This window comes from Tamandua tetradactyla, chromosome 4 (assembly GCF_023851605.1).
Source record: "Tamandua tetradactyla isolate mTamTet1 chromosome 4, mTamTet1.pri, whole genome shotgun sequence".
NCBI lineage: Eukaryota > Metazoa > Chordata > Mammalia > Pilosa > Myrmecophagidae > Tamandua > Tamandua tetradactyla.
The window spans coordinates 20,684,882-20,703,674 of NC_135330.1; the positions used below are offsets into that span (position 1 = coordinate 20,684,882).

General features: G+C 37.3%; 1 protein-coding gene across 4 annotated transcripts in view; it reads left to right on the forward strand.

Moving 5' to 3' along the window:
- POU2F1 (POU class 2 homeobox 1) overlaps positions 1 to 18,793 on the forward strand; it is a 256,011-nt gene that overhangs the window by 73,521 nt on the left and 163,697 nt on the right. The gene's annotated exons all lie outside the window — the stretch shown is intronic.

The window sequence follows — 18,793 nt, forward strand, 5'->3', positions numbered from 1 at the left end:
TAACATAAATGTAGTAGATTGAAATGCTAGTGATCCATGAAGGGAAGGGTAAGGGGTATGGTATGTATGAATTTTTTTCTGTTTTCTTTTTATTTCTTTTTCTGAGTTGATGCAAATGTTCTAAGAAATGATCATGATGATGAATATACAACTATATGATGGGAAAAAAAGAAAAAATCATTCTTAGCTCATGAATAATACAAAAACAGGCAGCAGACCAGATTTTACCTCCAGGCTATAGATTGTCAATCCCTGTTCTTAAGTGCTATTGTGCTACCTTTCCCCAGAACAGTGATTCTCAATCCAGGGTGAGCATTAGAGTGTCCTGGGAAGCTTTAAACTAGCATCTCTGCTAATCACCTGTGGAAGCAGTGACAAACAACACAAATTCCTGCTCTTATATAATTAGCTGATTGCAAGGGCTGGGAATGGGACACGGGGAGTGGTGGAGGATTGCAATTTTAGATAGAGTGGTTTAGGGAGGGGCTCATTGAAAAAGTTGAAACCTCTGTGTACCTCTCCTCAGTGGCATTCTCCTTCCAAACCGTGAGGTAATCACCATTTTTCATGCATGCGTAGTATATCTTTAAGCAATGCTTTTTGAAACATTGTATGTACAGGATTAAGATATTTATATATTTGTGCAGCTTACTTTTTACACTAAGCATTACTTGTCAAATTTATAGATATTAGTAATTTTTAACTCATTCATATATTAGTTGTATGTTTCTTTGTATAATAAACCACCCCAAAACTTAATGACTTAAAATAAAAATCATTTATTATATTGCTCATGTATCATTGGGTTAACTAGTTGATTCTCCTGATCTTGGCTGGGCTTGCTTTTGTATCTACGGTCAACTGCTGGGTTAGCTAAAGTTTGGCTAGGCTAAAATGCTTTAGCAGCACCTAGTTTCATCGTGCAGGAGGCTAGTCCAGTCTTGTTCCCGTGTGTTGACTGAGTAGGGACAAGATGATGAGTGAAAAATGTTTAAGGCCTCTAGAGATCTAGACTAGGAACTACACAATATCACTCCCTGCATTCTTTTTGATGCCCTTCCCAGATCACACCACAAAGTGGTGTGTATCCAGAGAATGGAATAATTGCTGCTATTTTTGCAAACTACCTCAATTCATTTTCACTACTGTATTTTATTATATGAATATGCCACAGTTGATTTATTCATTCTTTTGATGGACATTTCTACTGTTTGAATTTTGGGCAATTACAAGTACTGCTGCTATGAATAATCTTGTATATATCTCCACATGTGTAAGAGTTCCTTAGTCTGTGAGAGAGTGAGAGACAATGTGTGTGAATGTGTCTGCTCGTACATACACCTAGAAGTGGAATTCTTGTATTTGTAGGGTATGTACATATTCAGTTTTGCTAGATATTGCCAAAGTGACTCACTGTATCAATTTATATTCTTAATAGTGTTCTTACTGCTCTACATCTTTGCCCAGATATTTTCATTTTTGCCAGCCCCAGTGGGTGTGAAATGTTATCTCATAGAAGTTTTAATTTATGTTTTCTTTATTATTAATGAGACTAAGCATAATTTCATGTTTATTGGTCCTTTGTGTTTCTTCTGTGAGTTGCTAGTTAATACATTTTGCCAATTTTTTATTGATTATTTTAGTTATTGATTTGTGGGAATTTTTGGATTCTAATCCTTTGTTGGTTATATTTAGTTAGTTCTAAATCTTTTCCCTAGTCTTTATGAAATTTGCTTCATATAAACCAGATAATACAGTATTTTAAATGGACTTTTCATGAACAGAAGTTTTTAATTTTAATTGATTTATCAGCCTTTTCTTTAATGGTCTGTATTTTTTATGTTATCAAAGAAATCTTTCTCTTCCCCAAGTTCATAAAGAAATTCTGTTATATTTTCTCTCAGAACCTTAAAGTTTCCTTTTTTGCATTTGGATCATTAACCTGCCTGGAGTTGATTTTTGTGTGTGTGTGAAGTAGGGATCTAATTTTAAAAATTTATTTATGCCTGTGTATTGCTAATTCTCCCACATCTAATGAATATTTTTTCCTTTCCTCTGCTTTCTGCAGTGCCAGTTTGGTTGTAGATTGAGTTTCCATCAATCCATAGGCTCTGCATTTCTTTTAGCACTTATTTTCATATATAGGAATGTTGTCCAGTTTTCACTTTTGAAAATGACATCTTTTGTTTGCTACTATATTATTACCTAAGTGGTCCTGACTGAATTAGTATATTAATTTTCTTGAGAACCAATGGTAAATAATAGTTTTTGGCTTGCTTACTATATGCCAGATTAAGATACTTAGTGCTTTTATGCAGTCATTCATTTGATCCTCAGAACAATACTATGGGTTAGTTATTTTAGAGATGAGTAATGTGAGTCACGAAGGAAGCTTATTTAGCTAGAATTATGAACCTAGAAAGGGTCTCGACTTTAAACCTCAGTTTTGCTATGCTGCCTTTTATTTGAATGAATTTATCAGTGATTTTTCTGATTTGAAACACTCAAACAGTAAGGAGAGTGGCTCCCAGTCAACTATAATTTGTCTAACATTTTTCCAGTTGCTGACATTTAAGGAGGTAATTGTTACAATGATTAAGGCAGGACCTCTTGCAATTTGTTTTTAGGGTTAAATTGGGTTTCCTAAAATGGTCATCTTTGACCATTTTGACTGTGCTTTCTCCCCAAAGACTGTGGCATTCAGGGGCTGGCTGCCGGCCGTCCTTGGACCTTGGACCTTGGACCTTGGCTTTTCTATCACATGGCACTGCTCATTGGTGCGCCGCCTTTTTCTTCCGGGTTCCATTGACTTCCAGCTTCTGGCAGCTTCCTTTGGCTTCTCTGTCTGAATTTCATTCATTTGTGCCACACCTTAACTAAAGTAACATCTTCAGGAGATTGTGTTTAAAATGGGTCCACACATACCAGAATGCAGACAGACCAGAAACCTGTCCAAACTGGGATACACGATTCTGTCTACTTCATGTGTGCACTAGGGAGTAAGGAGCTTTTACATACAGAGAATGGGGTCAGTGAGCATGAATATTTATAGGTCAGAGATGTGATGCTCTGTATGCGGTTATTTTTCTTTTTAAAAGCAAAGATGCCGGCAATGGATTTGGCTACAGGAACAACCAAAGGGACACATTGTTTTGAATAATCTTGTTTCCTCATGCCCTCTAACAAAGCTTCTCTTAAATATTTTTTATCCAGTCTAGCTGACTTTGATCTCTCCATTTTGGACTTCCCATGGTACTTGTTTTATGTATACCACTTCTTTTGAAATTCATACTCAGTTTAGAATTTGATTATGTTTGATGCCATTTTCATTTTTCTCATTGATTTGGAAATATAAGTCTTAGGCACCTAAGAATTTTGTAACCTTTTCAGAGGATGGGGTGGTTTTTTATGCTTATTTTTAGTCATCCCCACTGTTTCTTAGCACAGTAGCTAAATATAGTACAGATGCTCAATTAATGTGTCTTTCTTTTAACGTCACTCAAAAAGTAAAATCTGAGAGATAAGAGCAAACTTTGTATTCAGCTTAAAATTTTTGAGTATTTCATTCAACAAAATGATATGAGTACATATTTTGTTCAAAGACTTAAAAGAAACGAAAGATAAATCAGAAGCAGTTCCTACACTCAAAAGGAGTGTTTATAAAATATAAATATAGTTTGTATTTATATACATAATGCACCCAGCTTGATTTCACAAAGGAAGGAACTGGAAGTTATTTTTAATACAATTAAAATATATAAGAAAAAGGTCATTCAGTATAGAATGTGGTAAGTTACAAAGCATGGGTGGGCAGTGGTGGGGGGAAGTGGGTGTGGAGGAGGGAGCAATCATTTTCTACTTGAGGTAGACTGGAGAAAGATACTGAAAGTGGAAGTAACGTGAGTGCTGGGGCCTGAATAAGGAAGGTAGAATTTTGACAGATGGATTAGGAAATGAAGGGTGGGATTGCATATCAGAAAGAAGGAACAGTGTGAACAAAGCTCTGATAGAGGCAGGAAAAAAGTTATTTGAAGCAAAAGTAGTTCAGTTTGGCTAGAAAATAAGGGAGTAAAAGTAGTTAAATCGGGGCGGGTTTTGTTGGGTCTTAAATATCAGGCTAAGGTGTTGGACTTAATTCAGTAGACGTTGGGGAGCCACTGAAGTTTTTTGAGTAACATGATCTGAGCCGTCTTTTTGGAAGATTAATCTGGAGTATTGTGAGAAATGAAATGAATGAGAAAAATCAAAGTATTTTCTCTTGTATCACTTTTCTTATTTTCTGTATAAATAATAACTAAAACAAATGAAGCTTAAACCATCAAATAATAACACTAAGAATCTTCATTAATAAATATGTAAAAAAATATATATAATATTCTCATATCTACCAACCTTTTAAAACTATTTGAGGCCCTATTCTCCTGTTGGTTTCTAATTCATATTTTGCATCCAGGCTTCTGTAGTGAGTTATTGCCACAGATCGATTAATCTTCCAAATACACAGCTCTGATTGTGGCATTGTACTGCTGGAAAATGCCTTCAATACCTGTTCATTTGACTGCTGATTAAAGTCTGAACTTCATAAGCCAACAGGCAAGGCCCTCCCTCATTCATATCCCCCACTTCCACCACCAATCCTTCACTGCTTCAGACAGACTGTTCTTAAGACTCCTTGTGATTTCCTACTTCTTTGTCTCATTCATTGCAATTTGGGGGGATCTTCATGGAGTCGTAGAATTAAAAGATGGGGGAAAGTATGTTGAGGTCTTGAGAACGTGGGTGACTAGATTATATCCAACAGAGCTGGGACCAAAGTTCTGTCCATTTGCTCAAAAAGTACTTTTTGTACCTAAGATGTTCCAGGTATTGTACCAAGCCCTGGGGATGTGTTGGAAAGTGGAACAGATGTGGTTCCTACTCTTTATAGCCCATAGTCTAGAGAGACAAACATTAGCTATTAAGAATAATCAAACCAATGTTTTAATTACAAACTAGAGTGGGTCCTATTAAAGAAAGAGAATGTAATGGGGGAAAGGAATGAAGTTAATTTAGAGTGGCATATCTGGGAGAGTTTCTTTAAGGAAGCCAGTTTTAAGCTGAGAAGTGAAATATGAGAGGGTATAGGCCCGGCTGAGTGAGAAGGGTGTTCTAGGCAGAGAGAACAATATGGGCAAAGGCCCCCTAGTGGAAAAGAACTTGAAGTATTAGAGGACTTGAAAGAAGGTCAGTGTGGCCAGAATTTTTTTTTTTAATTTATTTTAAAATTTAAATACAGTAAAATTCACTCATTTTGGTATATAGTTCTATGAATTTTGACAAATACAAAGCACATAGTCATATAACCACCACCATAATCAAGATACAGAACAGTTCCTTCACCCCCTCCCTAAATTCCTTTATGCCACCCATTTATAGTTCTCTGTTTTAAAAAGTTTTCCAGATGATTTAAAAATGCAGCCTGGGGGAGAACTCCTGCTCTGGAGCAGTGGTTTTGAGTCATAGATGTGCCTGAGAACCACTGAAGAAACTTCTTCTACGCACATGGCTGGACCACCCCCAAAGTTTCTCATGTAGTGCAGTGCTGCTCAAACCTGATCACCATGAAACATCTGGGGCACTTGCAAACAAACAAAAACAGACAAACTGACACTGATTCTCTGTTTCCACCAGGGAATCAGGATTTTTGAAAAGTGCATCAGGTGAATCTTAGGTGTCTTGAATTTGAGAAGCACTGATATAGTAGGTTTATGCTAGGTTCTACGCACGGGATATGGGCTATAAAGAGTAGGAACCACATCTGTTAGTTGCAATGAGCATCCCTAATTGAGAATATCACTCTTAGAACAAAATCTGAACTTGTGACCAGGTCTTTGTCTCTGGTTCTACATCTTCTCTGCTCACACTATACATTTCATTGACACTAGTCTTACTGTTCCTCAAATATTCCAAATTTGTTCCAGCCTCTCAGGGTCTTTGCACTTGATAGCCATGTGGCTGGCTTCTCATCTTCTAGGTTCCAGCTTTAATGTCACCAATTCAAGGAGGCCCTTTCTGACCATTCCATCTAATAGCTACCCTTCAACATTAGTCTATTTCTTCTACAGCACTTATTGCGGTCTAAAATAGTCTGGTTTATGCATTTTTTGTCATGATCTGTATCCCGCCCGCCACCATTAATTTGAAGATCCATAAGGGACCTTGTCTGTCTCGATTCTCAGGGCCCAGCATAGGCTTAGTAGGGATTCAGAAAATATTTATTACTGGTGGTCAGTGAGAGGGAGGGCTATGTGAGTTTTTTCTTTTTATTTCTTTTTCTGGAGTGATGCAAATGTTCTAAAATGATGATGGTGATGAATATACAATTATGTGCTGATATTGTGAGCCATTGATTGTATACTGTGTATAGACAATATGTGTGTGAAAATTTCTCAATTAAGAAAAAATTATTGAATAATGAATCAGCCAATCCTTGCTAGAGAATATAGAGTTGCAGAACATATTTTCATTTATATGCAAAACATAGAGTTGCAGAGGTAAGATGAGGCTGGAGAACTAGGCATGGACCAGATCAGAGAGAGCATTTTAGGCCATATTAGAGATTTTGCATTTTATCTGAAGAGCAAAGGGAAGAAAGTGGCAATTGAAGGGCTTTTGAACACATTCAATTTACATATTAAAAATATCACTATGATTAATAATATATCCAGAATCCAATCACTTGCCATCTTCATTCCCCCACCCTGGTTTAAATCTTATATGAATTAACTGGTCTGTCTGTTTCTACTTTTGCTGCCCTACAGACTATTCTCAACAAAGTGGCTTGCTAATGTTCTCCTTTAAAATCTTAGAAGATCATGGCTGTCCTCTGCTTCAGATTCTCTGATGGTTCCTCATTTCAGTCATGGTGCAAATTAGAGGCATATTCCCACCTCAGGCCCTTTATACTTAACCATTCCTCTGAGTGGAATGCTTATTCCCCAGATGTTCATTTGACACACTTCCTAACCTCTGTCAGGTCTTTACAGTTGATGAATCCACCCCTGGCCACAGTATATAACACCAAGCCCCACTCTTGCCTATCATTTTGTAAATTCCATGAGGAATGGGATTTTATAAGGGAGTTTAGTGCACTGCTGTAGTCTCAGTGTGTAGAAGGCCTGGCATATAGCAGACGTTTAGCAAATCTTAGTTGAGTAAATGAATGGAGAATGGCTTGTAGGATGTAGAGTGGAAGCTGATTGAAACAGTTAAAAGGCTCTCAGTCTACATGAGAGATGATAACAGCTGAAACAAAGTTGTGGAAAATGCAGGGAAGTGATGGATTCAAGGTATGTTTTAAAGATATAATCAACAGGATAGATAGTTAATAATAATAAAATAACTCAAGTTTTTGCCTAACAAATTTAGTATTCTTTTCATTAAACTACCATGAAATGTCATTATTAGCTGGTAATATAAATTAATAATTAGATTAAAGTCATTGTTTTAGTCTGTGTCTACTGACTGCTTCTGTATTCACTGGTGGTTGCAATGTATGGTGAAGATAAACAAGAATTTGATCAATATTTTAAATACTTTTAAAATCTAACTTGTTGAGATGGTGCATGCAGTAATGAAATATCTTGATAGTTCTTTTAACTACCCTAGAATAGTGAATCTCAAGTGGGGATGATTTTGTACCACCCCCCTCCCAGGGGGCATTTGAAAGTGTTTGATTTTTATCATAACTTGGGAGGTTGGGGTGGGGGTGATAATGACATCTAGTGGTTAGAGTCCAGGGGTGCTACTAAACGTCTTTACAATAGACATGTCAGCCACACACACACCCTAAAAAAAGCAAAAAACCCAAAGCGAAGAATTATCTGGCTCAAAATGTCCATAGTGTTGAGATTGAGAAAATCCCTGCCTTAAGGATTAAAACTCAGGCTTTACCTTATGTCAGTGCTAAATTTGCAGTTATGATATTCCATCCACAGGTTTGTACATTAACGTGACTTCCTTTCTATACAGGATTAGAATAATTGTACTTGCTTTTAAACAAATTTATTGAAACTGACATATATGCATGCACTTGTACATTATAAATCTAGATGAAACTTCAGAATTGCCCCCTTACAAAGGTTATATACATTTGATTCTGTGATCCTGTCTTTTTTATAGTTGCCTTTGAGACCTGCAGAAAATCTTTTAAGTCTCCTTATTACCACATTTTCTTCTGAGGGTGAATTTGAAAATATCAAATGCTTTCTGAGTGCATTGTGTTGAGTAATGAGATTGGGTAGTAATTCTGTTTTAAGATAAAATGAGTTGTAACTAGAACTTCCGGAGAAGATGGCGGCTTAGTAAGACGCGCGGGTCTTAGTTCCTCCTCCAGAACAGCTACTAGGGGAGTAGAAATGATATAGCACAGCTCCTAGAGCCACGACAGAGATCAAGAAGACAGCGTACCCCATTCTGGAACGGCTGACTGGCTGGGAGAACCCCCTCCGGTGAGATCGACGAGGGGCGCGGGCTTCCCCAGGCTGGGGCGGCAAGTGGCCGTAATCCCTCCCTTCCTCCTTCCCGGGCCATCTGGGAGAATTGGACAGGCGGTCCCCTCAAGCCGCAGCGGCTGGCGCCCTCCCCCATGCGTGGCCCCCCCGGACCAACTGGGAGAATTGGATCGGAGATCCCCAGGCCGCGGAGAACGGTGACTGGGGTCCCTTCCAAACACGTGGCTTCCCGGTCTGGCTGGGAACGGTGCACTCTCCCGGGCCGCGGTGGCTGGCGCCCTCCCACCACGCTAGGCGCCCCGGACCGGCTAAGAGATTCGGACGGGCTCTCTCCCGGGCTGTGGCAGCCGGCAACCCTCGCCGTATTCGGATCCCCAGGCCGGCTGGCACTCTTCCAAGCCACTTCGGCTGGCGAACCTCCCCCACGGCGAGAGTTTTCCAAAGTTAAAGGACCCACAGCACCTTTTACTGGTGGGACGCGCAGACAAACGAGTGCCACGAGCGCCACCTACTGGGCAGGATAAGAAAAACAGAACCCAGAGATTTCACAGAAAAATCTTTCAACCTGTTGGGTCCAACACCCAGGGAAATCTGATTAAATGCCCAGACGCCAGCAGAAGATAATGGATCACGCTCAGAAAATTGAAAATATGGCCCAGTCAAAGGAACAAACCAATAGTTCAAATGAGATACAGGAGCTGAGACAACTAATGCTGAATATACGAACAGAAATGGAAAACCTCTTCAAAAACGAAATCGATAAATTGAGGGAGGACATGAAGAAGACATGGGCTGAACAAAAAGAAGAAATAGAAAAACTGAAAAAACAAATCACAGAACTTATGGAAGTGAAGGATAAAGTAGAAAAGATGGAAAAAACAATGGATACCTACAATGATAGATTTAAAGAGACAGAAGATAGAATTAGTGATTTGGAGGATGGAACATCTGAATTCCAAAAAGAAACAGAAACTATCGGGAAAAGAATGGAAAAATTTGAACAGGGTATCAGGGAACTCAAGGACAATATGAAGCACACAAATATACGTGTTGTGGGTGTCCCAGAGGAGAAGAGAAGGGAAAGGGAGGAGAAAAACTAATGGAAGAAATCATCACTGAAAATTCCCCAACTCTTATGAAAGACCTAAAATTACAGATCCAAGAAGTGCAGCGCACCCCAAAGAGAATAGACCCAAATAGGCGTTCTCCAAGACACTTACTAGTTAGAATGTCAGAGGTCAAAGAGAAAGAGAGGATCTTGAAAGCAGCAAGAGAAAAACAATCCATCACATACAAGGGAAACCCAATAAGACTATGTGTAGATTTCTCAGCAGAAACCATGGAAGCTAGAAGACAGTGGGATGATATATTTAAATTACTAAAAGAGAAAAACTGCCAGCCAAGACTCCTATATCCAACAAAATTGTCCTTCAAAAATGAGGGAGAAATTAAAACATTCTCAAACAAAAAGTCACTGAGAGAATTTGTGACCAAGAGACCAGCTCTGCAAGAAATACTAAAGGGAGCACTAGAGTCAGAACCGAAAAGACAGAGAGAGAGGTATGGAGAAGAGTGTAGAAAGAAGGAAAGTCAGATATGATATATATAATACAAAAGGCAAAATGGTAGAGGAAAATATTATCCAAACAGTAATAACACTAAATGTTAATGGACTGAATTCCCGAATCAAAAGACATAGACTGGCAGAATGGATTAAAAAACAGGATCCCTCCATATGCTGTCTACAGGAAACACATCTTAGACCCAAAGATAAACATAGGTTGAAAGTGAAAGGTTGGGAAAAGATATTTCATGCAAATAACAACCAGAAAAGAGCAGGAGTGGCTATACTAATATCCAACAAATTAGACTTCAAATGTAAAACAGTTAAAAGAGACACACACTATCTACTAATAAAAGGAACAATTAAACAAGAAGACATAACAATCATAAATATTTACGCACCGAATGAGAATGCCCCAAAATACGTGAGGAATAGACTGCAAACACTGAAAAGGGAAATAGACACATATACCATAATAGTTGGAGACTTCAATTCCCCACTCTCATCAATGGACAGAACATCTAGACAGAGGATCAATAAAGAAATAGAGAATCTGAATATTACTATAAATGAGCTAGACTTAACAGACATTTATAGGACATTACATCCCACAACAGCAGGATACACCTTTTTCTCAAGTACTCATGGATCATTCTCAAAGATAGACCCTATGCTGGGTCACAAAGCAAGTCTTAACAAATTTAAAAAGATTGAAATCATTCACAACACTTTCTCAGATCATAAAGGAATGAAGTTGGAAATCAATAATAGGCGGAGTGCCAGAAAATTCACAAATACGTGGAGGCTAAACAACACACTCTTAAACAACGAGTGGGTCAAAGAAGAAATTGCAAGAGAAATTAGCAAATACCTCGAGGCGAATGAAAATGAAAACACAGCATATCAAAACTTATGGGACGCAGCAAAGGCAGTGCTAAGAGGGAAATTTATTGCCCTAAATGCCTATATCAGAAAAAGAAGAAAAGGCAAAAATGCAGGAATTAACTGTTCACTTGGAAGAACTGGAGAAAGAACAGCAAACTAATCCCAAAGCAAGCAAAAGGAAAGAAATAACAAAGATTAGAGCAGAAATAAATGAAATTAAAAACATGAAAACAATAGAGAAAATCAATAAGGCTAGAAGTTGGTTCTATGAGAAAATCAATAAGATTGATGGGCCCTTAGCAAGATTGACGAAAAGAAGAGAGAGGATGCAAATAAATAAGATCAGAAATGGAAGAGGAGACATAACTACTGACCTCACAGAAATAAAGGAGGTAATAACAGGATACTATGAACAATTTTACGCTAATAAATACAACAATTTAGATGAAATGGACGGGTTCCTGGAAAGACATGAACAACCAACTTTGACTCAAGAAGAAATAGATGACCTCAACAAACCAATCACAAGTAAAGAAATTGAATTAGTCATTCAAAAGCTTCCTAAAAAGAAAAGTCCAGGACCAGACGGCTTCACATGTGAATTCTATCAAACATTCCAGAAAGAATTAGTACCAACTCTCCTCAACTCTTCAAAAAAATCGAAGTGGAGGGAAAACTACCTAATTCATTCTATGAAGCCAACATCACCCTCATACCAAAACCAGGCAAAGATATTACAAAAAAGAAAACTACAGACCAATCTCTCTAATGAATACAGACGCAAAAATCCTCAATAAAATTCTAGCAAATCATATCCAACAACACATTAAAAGAATTATACATCATGACCAAGTAGGATTCATCCCACGTATGCAAGGATGGTTCAACATGAGAAAATCAATTAATGTAATACACCATATCAACAAATCAAAGCAGAAAAAACACGTGATCATCTCAATTGATGCAGAGAAGGCATTTGACAAGATTCAACATCCTTTCCTGTTGAAAACACTTCAAAAGATAGGAATACAAGGGAACTTCCTTAAAATGATAGAGGGAATATATGAAAAACCCACAGCTAATATCATCCTCAATGGGGAAAAATTGAAAACTTTCCCCCTAAGATCAGGAACAAGACAAGGATGTCCATTCTCACCACTATTATTCAACTTTGTGTTGGAGGTTCTAGCCAGAGCAATTAGACAAGAAAAAGAAATACAAGTCATCAAAATTGGAAAGGAAGAAGTAAAACTATCACTGTTTGCAGACGATATGCTAGTATACGTCAAAAACCCGGAGAAATCCACAACAAAACTACTAGAGCTAATAAATGAGTACAGCAAAGTAGCAGGTTACAAGATCAACATTCAAAAATCTGTAGCATTTCTATACACTAGTAATGAACAAGCTGAGGGGGAAATCAAGAAACAAATCCCATTTACAATTGCAACTAAAAGAATAAAATACCTAGGAATAAATTTAACTAAAGAGACAAAAAACCTATATAAAGAAAACTACAAAAAACTGCTAAAAGAAATCACAGAAGACCTAAATAGATGGAAGGGCATACCGTGTTCATGGATTGGAAGACTAAATATAGTTAAGATGTCAATCCTACCTAAATTGATTTACAGATTCAATGCAATACCAATCAAAATCCCAACAACTTATTTTTCAGAAATAGAAAAACCAATAAGCAAATTTATCTGGAAGGGCAGGGTGCCCCGAATTGCTAAAAACATCTTGAGGAAAAAAAACGAAGCTGGAGGTCTCGCGCTGCCTGACTTTAAGGCATATTATGAAGCCACAGTGGTCAAAACAGCATGGTATTGGCATAAAGATAGATATATCGACCAATGGAATCGAATAGAGTGCTCAGATATAGACCCTCTCATCTATGGACATTTGATCTTTGATAAGGCAGTCAAGCCAACTCACCTGGGACAGAGCAGTCTCTTCAATAAATGGTGCCTAGAGAACTGGATATCCATATGCAAAGGAATGAAAGAAGACCCATCTCTCACACCCTATACAAAAGTTAACTCAAAATGGATCAAAGATCTAAACATTAGGTCTAAGACCATAAAACAGTTAGAGGAAAACGTTGGGAGATATCTTATGGATCTTACAACTGGAGATGGTTTTATGGACCTTAAACCTAAAGCAAGAGCACTGAAGAAGGAAATAAATAAATGGGAACTCCTCAAAATTAAACACTTTTGTGCATCAAAGAACTTCATCAAGAAAGTAGAAAGACAGCCTTCACAATGGGAGACAATATTTGGAAATGATATATCAGATAAAGGTCTAGTATCCAGAATTTATAAAGAGATTGTTCATCTCAACAACAAAAAGACAGCCAACCCAATTACAAAATGGGAAAAAGACTTGAACAGACACCTCTCAGAAGAGGAAATACGGATGGCCAAGAGGCACATGAAGAGATGCTCAATGTCCCTGGCCATTAGAGAAATGCAAATCAAAACCACAATGAGATATCATCTCATACCCACCAGAATGGCCATTATCAACAAAACAGAAAATGACAAGTGCTGGAGAGGATGCGGAGAAAGAGGCACACTTATCCACTGTTGGTGGGAATGTCAAAGGGTGCAACCACTGTGGAAGGCAGTTTGGCGGTTCCTCAAAAAGCTGAATATAGAACTGCCATACGACCCAGCAATACCATTGCTAGGTATCTACTCAAAGGACTTAAGGGCAAAGACAGAAACAGACATTTGCACACCAATGTTTATAGCAGCATTATTTACAATTGCAAAGAGATGGAAACAGCCAAAATCTCCATCAACAGAAGAGTGGCTAAACAAACTGTGGTATATACATACGATGGAATATTATGCAGCTTTAAGACAAGATAAACTTATGAACCATGTAATAACATGGATGGACCTAGAGAATATTATGCTGAGTGAATCCAGCCAAAAACAAAAGGACAAATACTGTATGGTCCCACTGATGTGAACGGACATTCGAGAATAAACTTGAAATATGTCATTGGTAACAGAGTTCAGCAGGAGTTAGAAACAGGGTAAGACAATGGGTAATTGAAGCTGAAGGGATACAGACTGTGCAACAGGACTAGATACAAAAACTCAAAAATGGACAGCACAATAATACCTAATTGTAAAATAATCATGTTAAAACACTGAATGAAGCTGCATCTGAGCTATAGGTTTTTGTTTTGTTTTGTGTTGTTTTATTTTGATTTTACTATTATTACTTTCATTTTTTTCTCTATATTAACATTCTATATCTTTTTCGGTTATGTTGCTAGTTCTTCTAAACCAATGCAAATGTACTAAGAAATGATGATCATGCATCTATGTGATGATGTTAAGAATTAATGATTGCATGTGTAGACTGGTATGATCTCTAAATGTTGGGTTAATTTCTTTTTTTCCGCTAATTAAAAAAAAAAAAAAAAAGAGAAGGGATAATTGGAGATGAAGGGATACAGACTGTACAACGGGACTGGATATAAAAACTCAGAAATGGACAGCACAATACTACCCAATTGTAATGCAATTATGTTAAAACACTGAATGAAGCTGCATGTGAGGTATAGGTTTTTTGTTTTTGTTTTTTTTGTTTTTTTTCTTTCTATTATTGTTTTAATTCTTATTCTGTTGTCTTTTTATTTCTTTTTCTAAATCGATGCAAATGTACTAAGAAATGATGAATATGCAACTATGTGATGTTATTAAGAATTACTGATTGTACATGTAGATTGGAATGATTTCTAATTGTTTTGTTAATTCTTTTTTTAATTAATAAAAAAAAAAAAAACGAATCCCATTTACAATTGCAACTAAAAGAATAAAATACCTAGGAATAAATTTAACTAAAGAGACAAAAAACCTATATGAAGAAAACTACAAAAAACTGTTAAAAGAAATCACAGAAGACCTAAATAGATGGAAGAGCATACCGTGTTCATGGATTGGAAGACTAAATATAGTTAAGATGTCAATCCTACCTAAATTGATTTACAGATTCAATGCAATACCAATCAAAATCCCAACAACTTATTTTTCAGAAATAGAAAAACCAATAATCAAATTTATCTGGAAGGGCAGGGTGCCCCGAATTGCCAAAAACATCTTGAGGAAAAAAAACGAAGCTGGAGGTCTCGCGCTGCCTGACTTTAAGGCATATTATGAAGCCACTGTGGTCAAAACAGCATGGTATTGGCATAAAGATAGATATATCGACCAATGGAATCGAATAGAGTGCTCAGATATAGACCCTCTCATCTATGGACATTTGATCTTTGATAAGGCAGTCAAGCCAACTCACCTGGGACAGAACAGTCTCTTCAATAAATGGTGCCTAGAGAACTGGATATCCATATGCAAAAGAATGAAAGAAGACCCATCTCTCACACCCTATACAAAAGTTAACTCAAAATGGATCAAAGATCTAAACATTAGGTCTAAGACCATAAAACAGTTAGAGGAAAATGTAGGGAGATACCTTATGAAACTTACAATTGGAGGCGGTTTTATGGACCTTAAACCTAAAGCAAGAGCACTGAAGAAGGAAATAAATAGATGGGAGCTCCTCAAAATTAAACACTTTCGTGCATCAAAGAACATCAAGAAAGTAGAAAGACAGCCTACACAATGGGAGACAATATTTGGAAATGACATATCAGATAAAGGTCTAGTATCCAGAATTTATAAAGAGATTTTTCAACTCAGCAACAACAAAAAGACAGCCAATCCGATTACAAAATGGGAAAAAGACTTGAACAGACACCTCTCAGAAGAGGAAATACTAATGGCCAAAAGGCACATGAAGAGATGCTCAATGTCCCTGGCCATTAGAGAAATGCAAATCAAAACCACAATGAGATATCATCTCACACCCACCAGAATGGCCATTATCAACAAAACAGAAAATGACAAGTGCTGGAGAGGATGCGGAGAAAGAGGCACACTTATCCACTGTTGGTGGGAATGTCAAATGGTGCAACCACTGTGAAAGGCAGTTTGGCGGTTCCTCAAAAAGCTGAATATAGAATTGCCATCCAACCCAGCAATACCATTGCTGGGAATCTACTCAAAGGACTTAAGGGCAAAGACAGAAACAGACATTTGCACACCAATGTTTATAGCAGCGTTATTTACAGTTGCAAAGAGATGGAAACAGCCAAAATGTCCATCAACAGACGAGTGGCTAAACAAACTGTGGTATATACATACGATGGGATATTATGCAGCTTTAAGACAGGATAAACTTATGAAGCATGTAATAACATGGATGGACCTAGAGAACATTATGCTGAGTGAGTCTAGCCAAAAACTAAAGGACAAATACTGTATGGTCCCACTGATGTGAACAGACATTCGAGAATAAATTTGGAATATGTCCTTGATAACAGAGTCCAGCAGGAGGTAGAAACAGGGTAAGATAATGGCCAATTGGAGTTGAAGGGATACAGACGGTGTAATAGGACTAGATACAAAAACTCAAAAATGGACAGCACAATACTACCTAATTGTAAAGTAATCATGTTAAAACACTGAATGAAGCTGCATCTGAGCTATAGGGGTTTTTTTTGTTTGTTTTTGTCTGTTTGTCTTTTTTTTTTTTACTATTATTATTTTTTTTCTCTATATTAACATTCTATATCTTTTTCTGTTGTTTTGCTAGTTCTTTTCCTAAATCGATGCAAATGTACTAAGAAATGATGATCATGCATCTATGTGATGATGTTAAGAATTACTGATTGCATATGTAGAATGGAATGATTTCTAAATGTTGGGTTAATTTCTTTTTTTTTCTTTAATTAACAAAAAAGAAATGAGTTGTAACTGTAGAGTAATGATTGGCTAGTTAATTTAAAAGTAGTGCTTTTTCTAAGAAATATGCCCATCAGTAAATATTGGGAATAAGTTGTGGTAGTTAAATTCAGGTGTCAACTTGGCCAGGTGAAAGTGCCTAGTTCTATTGCTGTGACATAAGCCAATGGCATGTGACACTCATCTGTTACTGATGACATCTGCAGTTGGCTAGGAGGTGTGCCTGCTGCAGTGAATGATGTTTGATTTAATCGGCTGGATGCTTAAATGAGAGAGCTCAACGTAGCACAGTCCAAGCAGCTCAGCATACCTCATCTCAGCACTCGCAGCTCAGCCCAGGCGTTTGGAGAGGCAGAAATGAATCTCCCCGAGGAAAATTGTTGAAACCTGCAAGCAGAGATCACCTTGTGCCTTACCACATAAGAAGGAACCTCAGTTGAAAGTTACCTGCCTTTCCTCTGAAGAACTACATGTTTTTAATGAAATAAATCCCCTTCTATTAAAAACCAGTCCATCTCTGGTGTGTTGCATTCCGGCAGCGAGCAAAACTAGAACATAAGTGTATTATATTCTTAACTTGAAGGAAAGTTTATATACATGTAAAGGTTCTATGAGTTTAATGATTTGAAACAAAATCAGTATTTATCAAAATGTCAAATATTAAAAAGATTGGTGTTGCCAAGGACCAGGAGAAACAGGCACTCCTATATAATATTGGAAGGCAGTTTGGCAGAATTATAGAGAGCAATTTGGTAATATTGAATTTTAAAATGTTTGCTCCCATGGTTTTTTAGAACTTACACCCACAGCAAGAGCATTGGAGAAAGAAATAAATAAATGGAAACTCCTCAAAATTAAACACTTTTGTGCATCAAAGAACTTCATCAAGAAAGTAAAAAGACAGCCTACACAATGGGAGACAATGTTTGAAAACGACATATCAGTAGAAGTCTAGTATCCAGAATTTATGAAGAGATTGTTTTACTTAACAACAAAAAGACAGCCAACCCAATTACAAAGTGGCCAAAAGACTTGAACACACACTTCTCAGAAGAGGAAATACAGATGGCCAAAAGGCACATGAAGAGATGTTCAACTTCCCTGGCTATTAGAGAAATGCAAATCAAAACCACAATGAGATAATATCTCACACCCACCAGAATGGCCATTATCAACAAAACAGAAAATGACAAGTGCTGGAGAGGATGTGGAGAAAGAGGCACACTTATCCACTGTTGGTGGGAATGTCAAATGGTACAACTGCTGTGGAAGGCAGTTTGGTGGTTCCTGAAAAAGCTAAATATAGAATTGCCATATGACCCAGCAATACCATTGCTAGATATCTACTCAGAGGACATGAGGGCAAAGACAAAAATGGACATTTGCATGCCAGTGTTTATAGCAGCATTATTTACAATTGCGAATAGAATGAAACAGCCAAAATATCCATCAACGGACAGGTGACTAAACAAACTGTGGCATATGCATACGATGGAATATTATGCAGCTGTAAGACAGAATAAAGTTATGAAGTATGTAACAACATAGATGGACCTTAAGGACATTAGGCTGAGTGAGATTAGCCAGAAACAAAAGGACAGATACTGTATGGTCTCACTCATATGAACTGACATTAGTGAATAAACTTGGAGAATTTCGTTGGTAACAGAGACCATCAGGAGATAGAAATAGGGTAAGATATTCGGTAATTGGAGCGGAAGGGATACAGATTGTGCAACAGGACTGAATGTAAAAATCGGAAATGGACAGCACAATACTACCTAACTGTAATACAATTATGTTAAAACTGAATGACGCTGAATGTGAGAATGATAGAGGGAGGAGGGCTGGGGGCATGAGTGAAATCAGAAAGAAAAATAGACCATAAAGTTTGAGATGGTATAATCTAGGAATGCCTGGAGTGTATAATGATAGTGACTAAATGTACAAATTTTAAAAATGTTTTTGCATGAGGAAGAACAAAGGAATGTCATTACTGCAGGGTGTTGAAAATAGATGGTGATTAA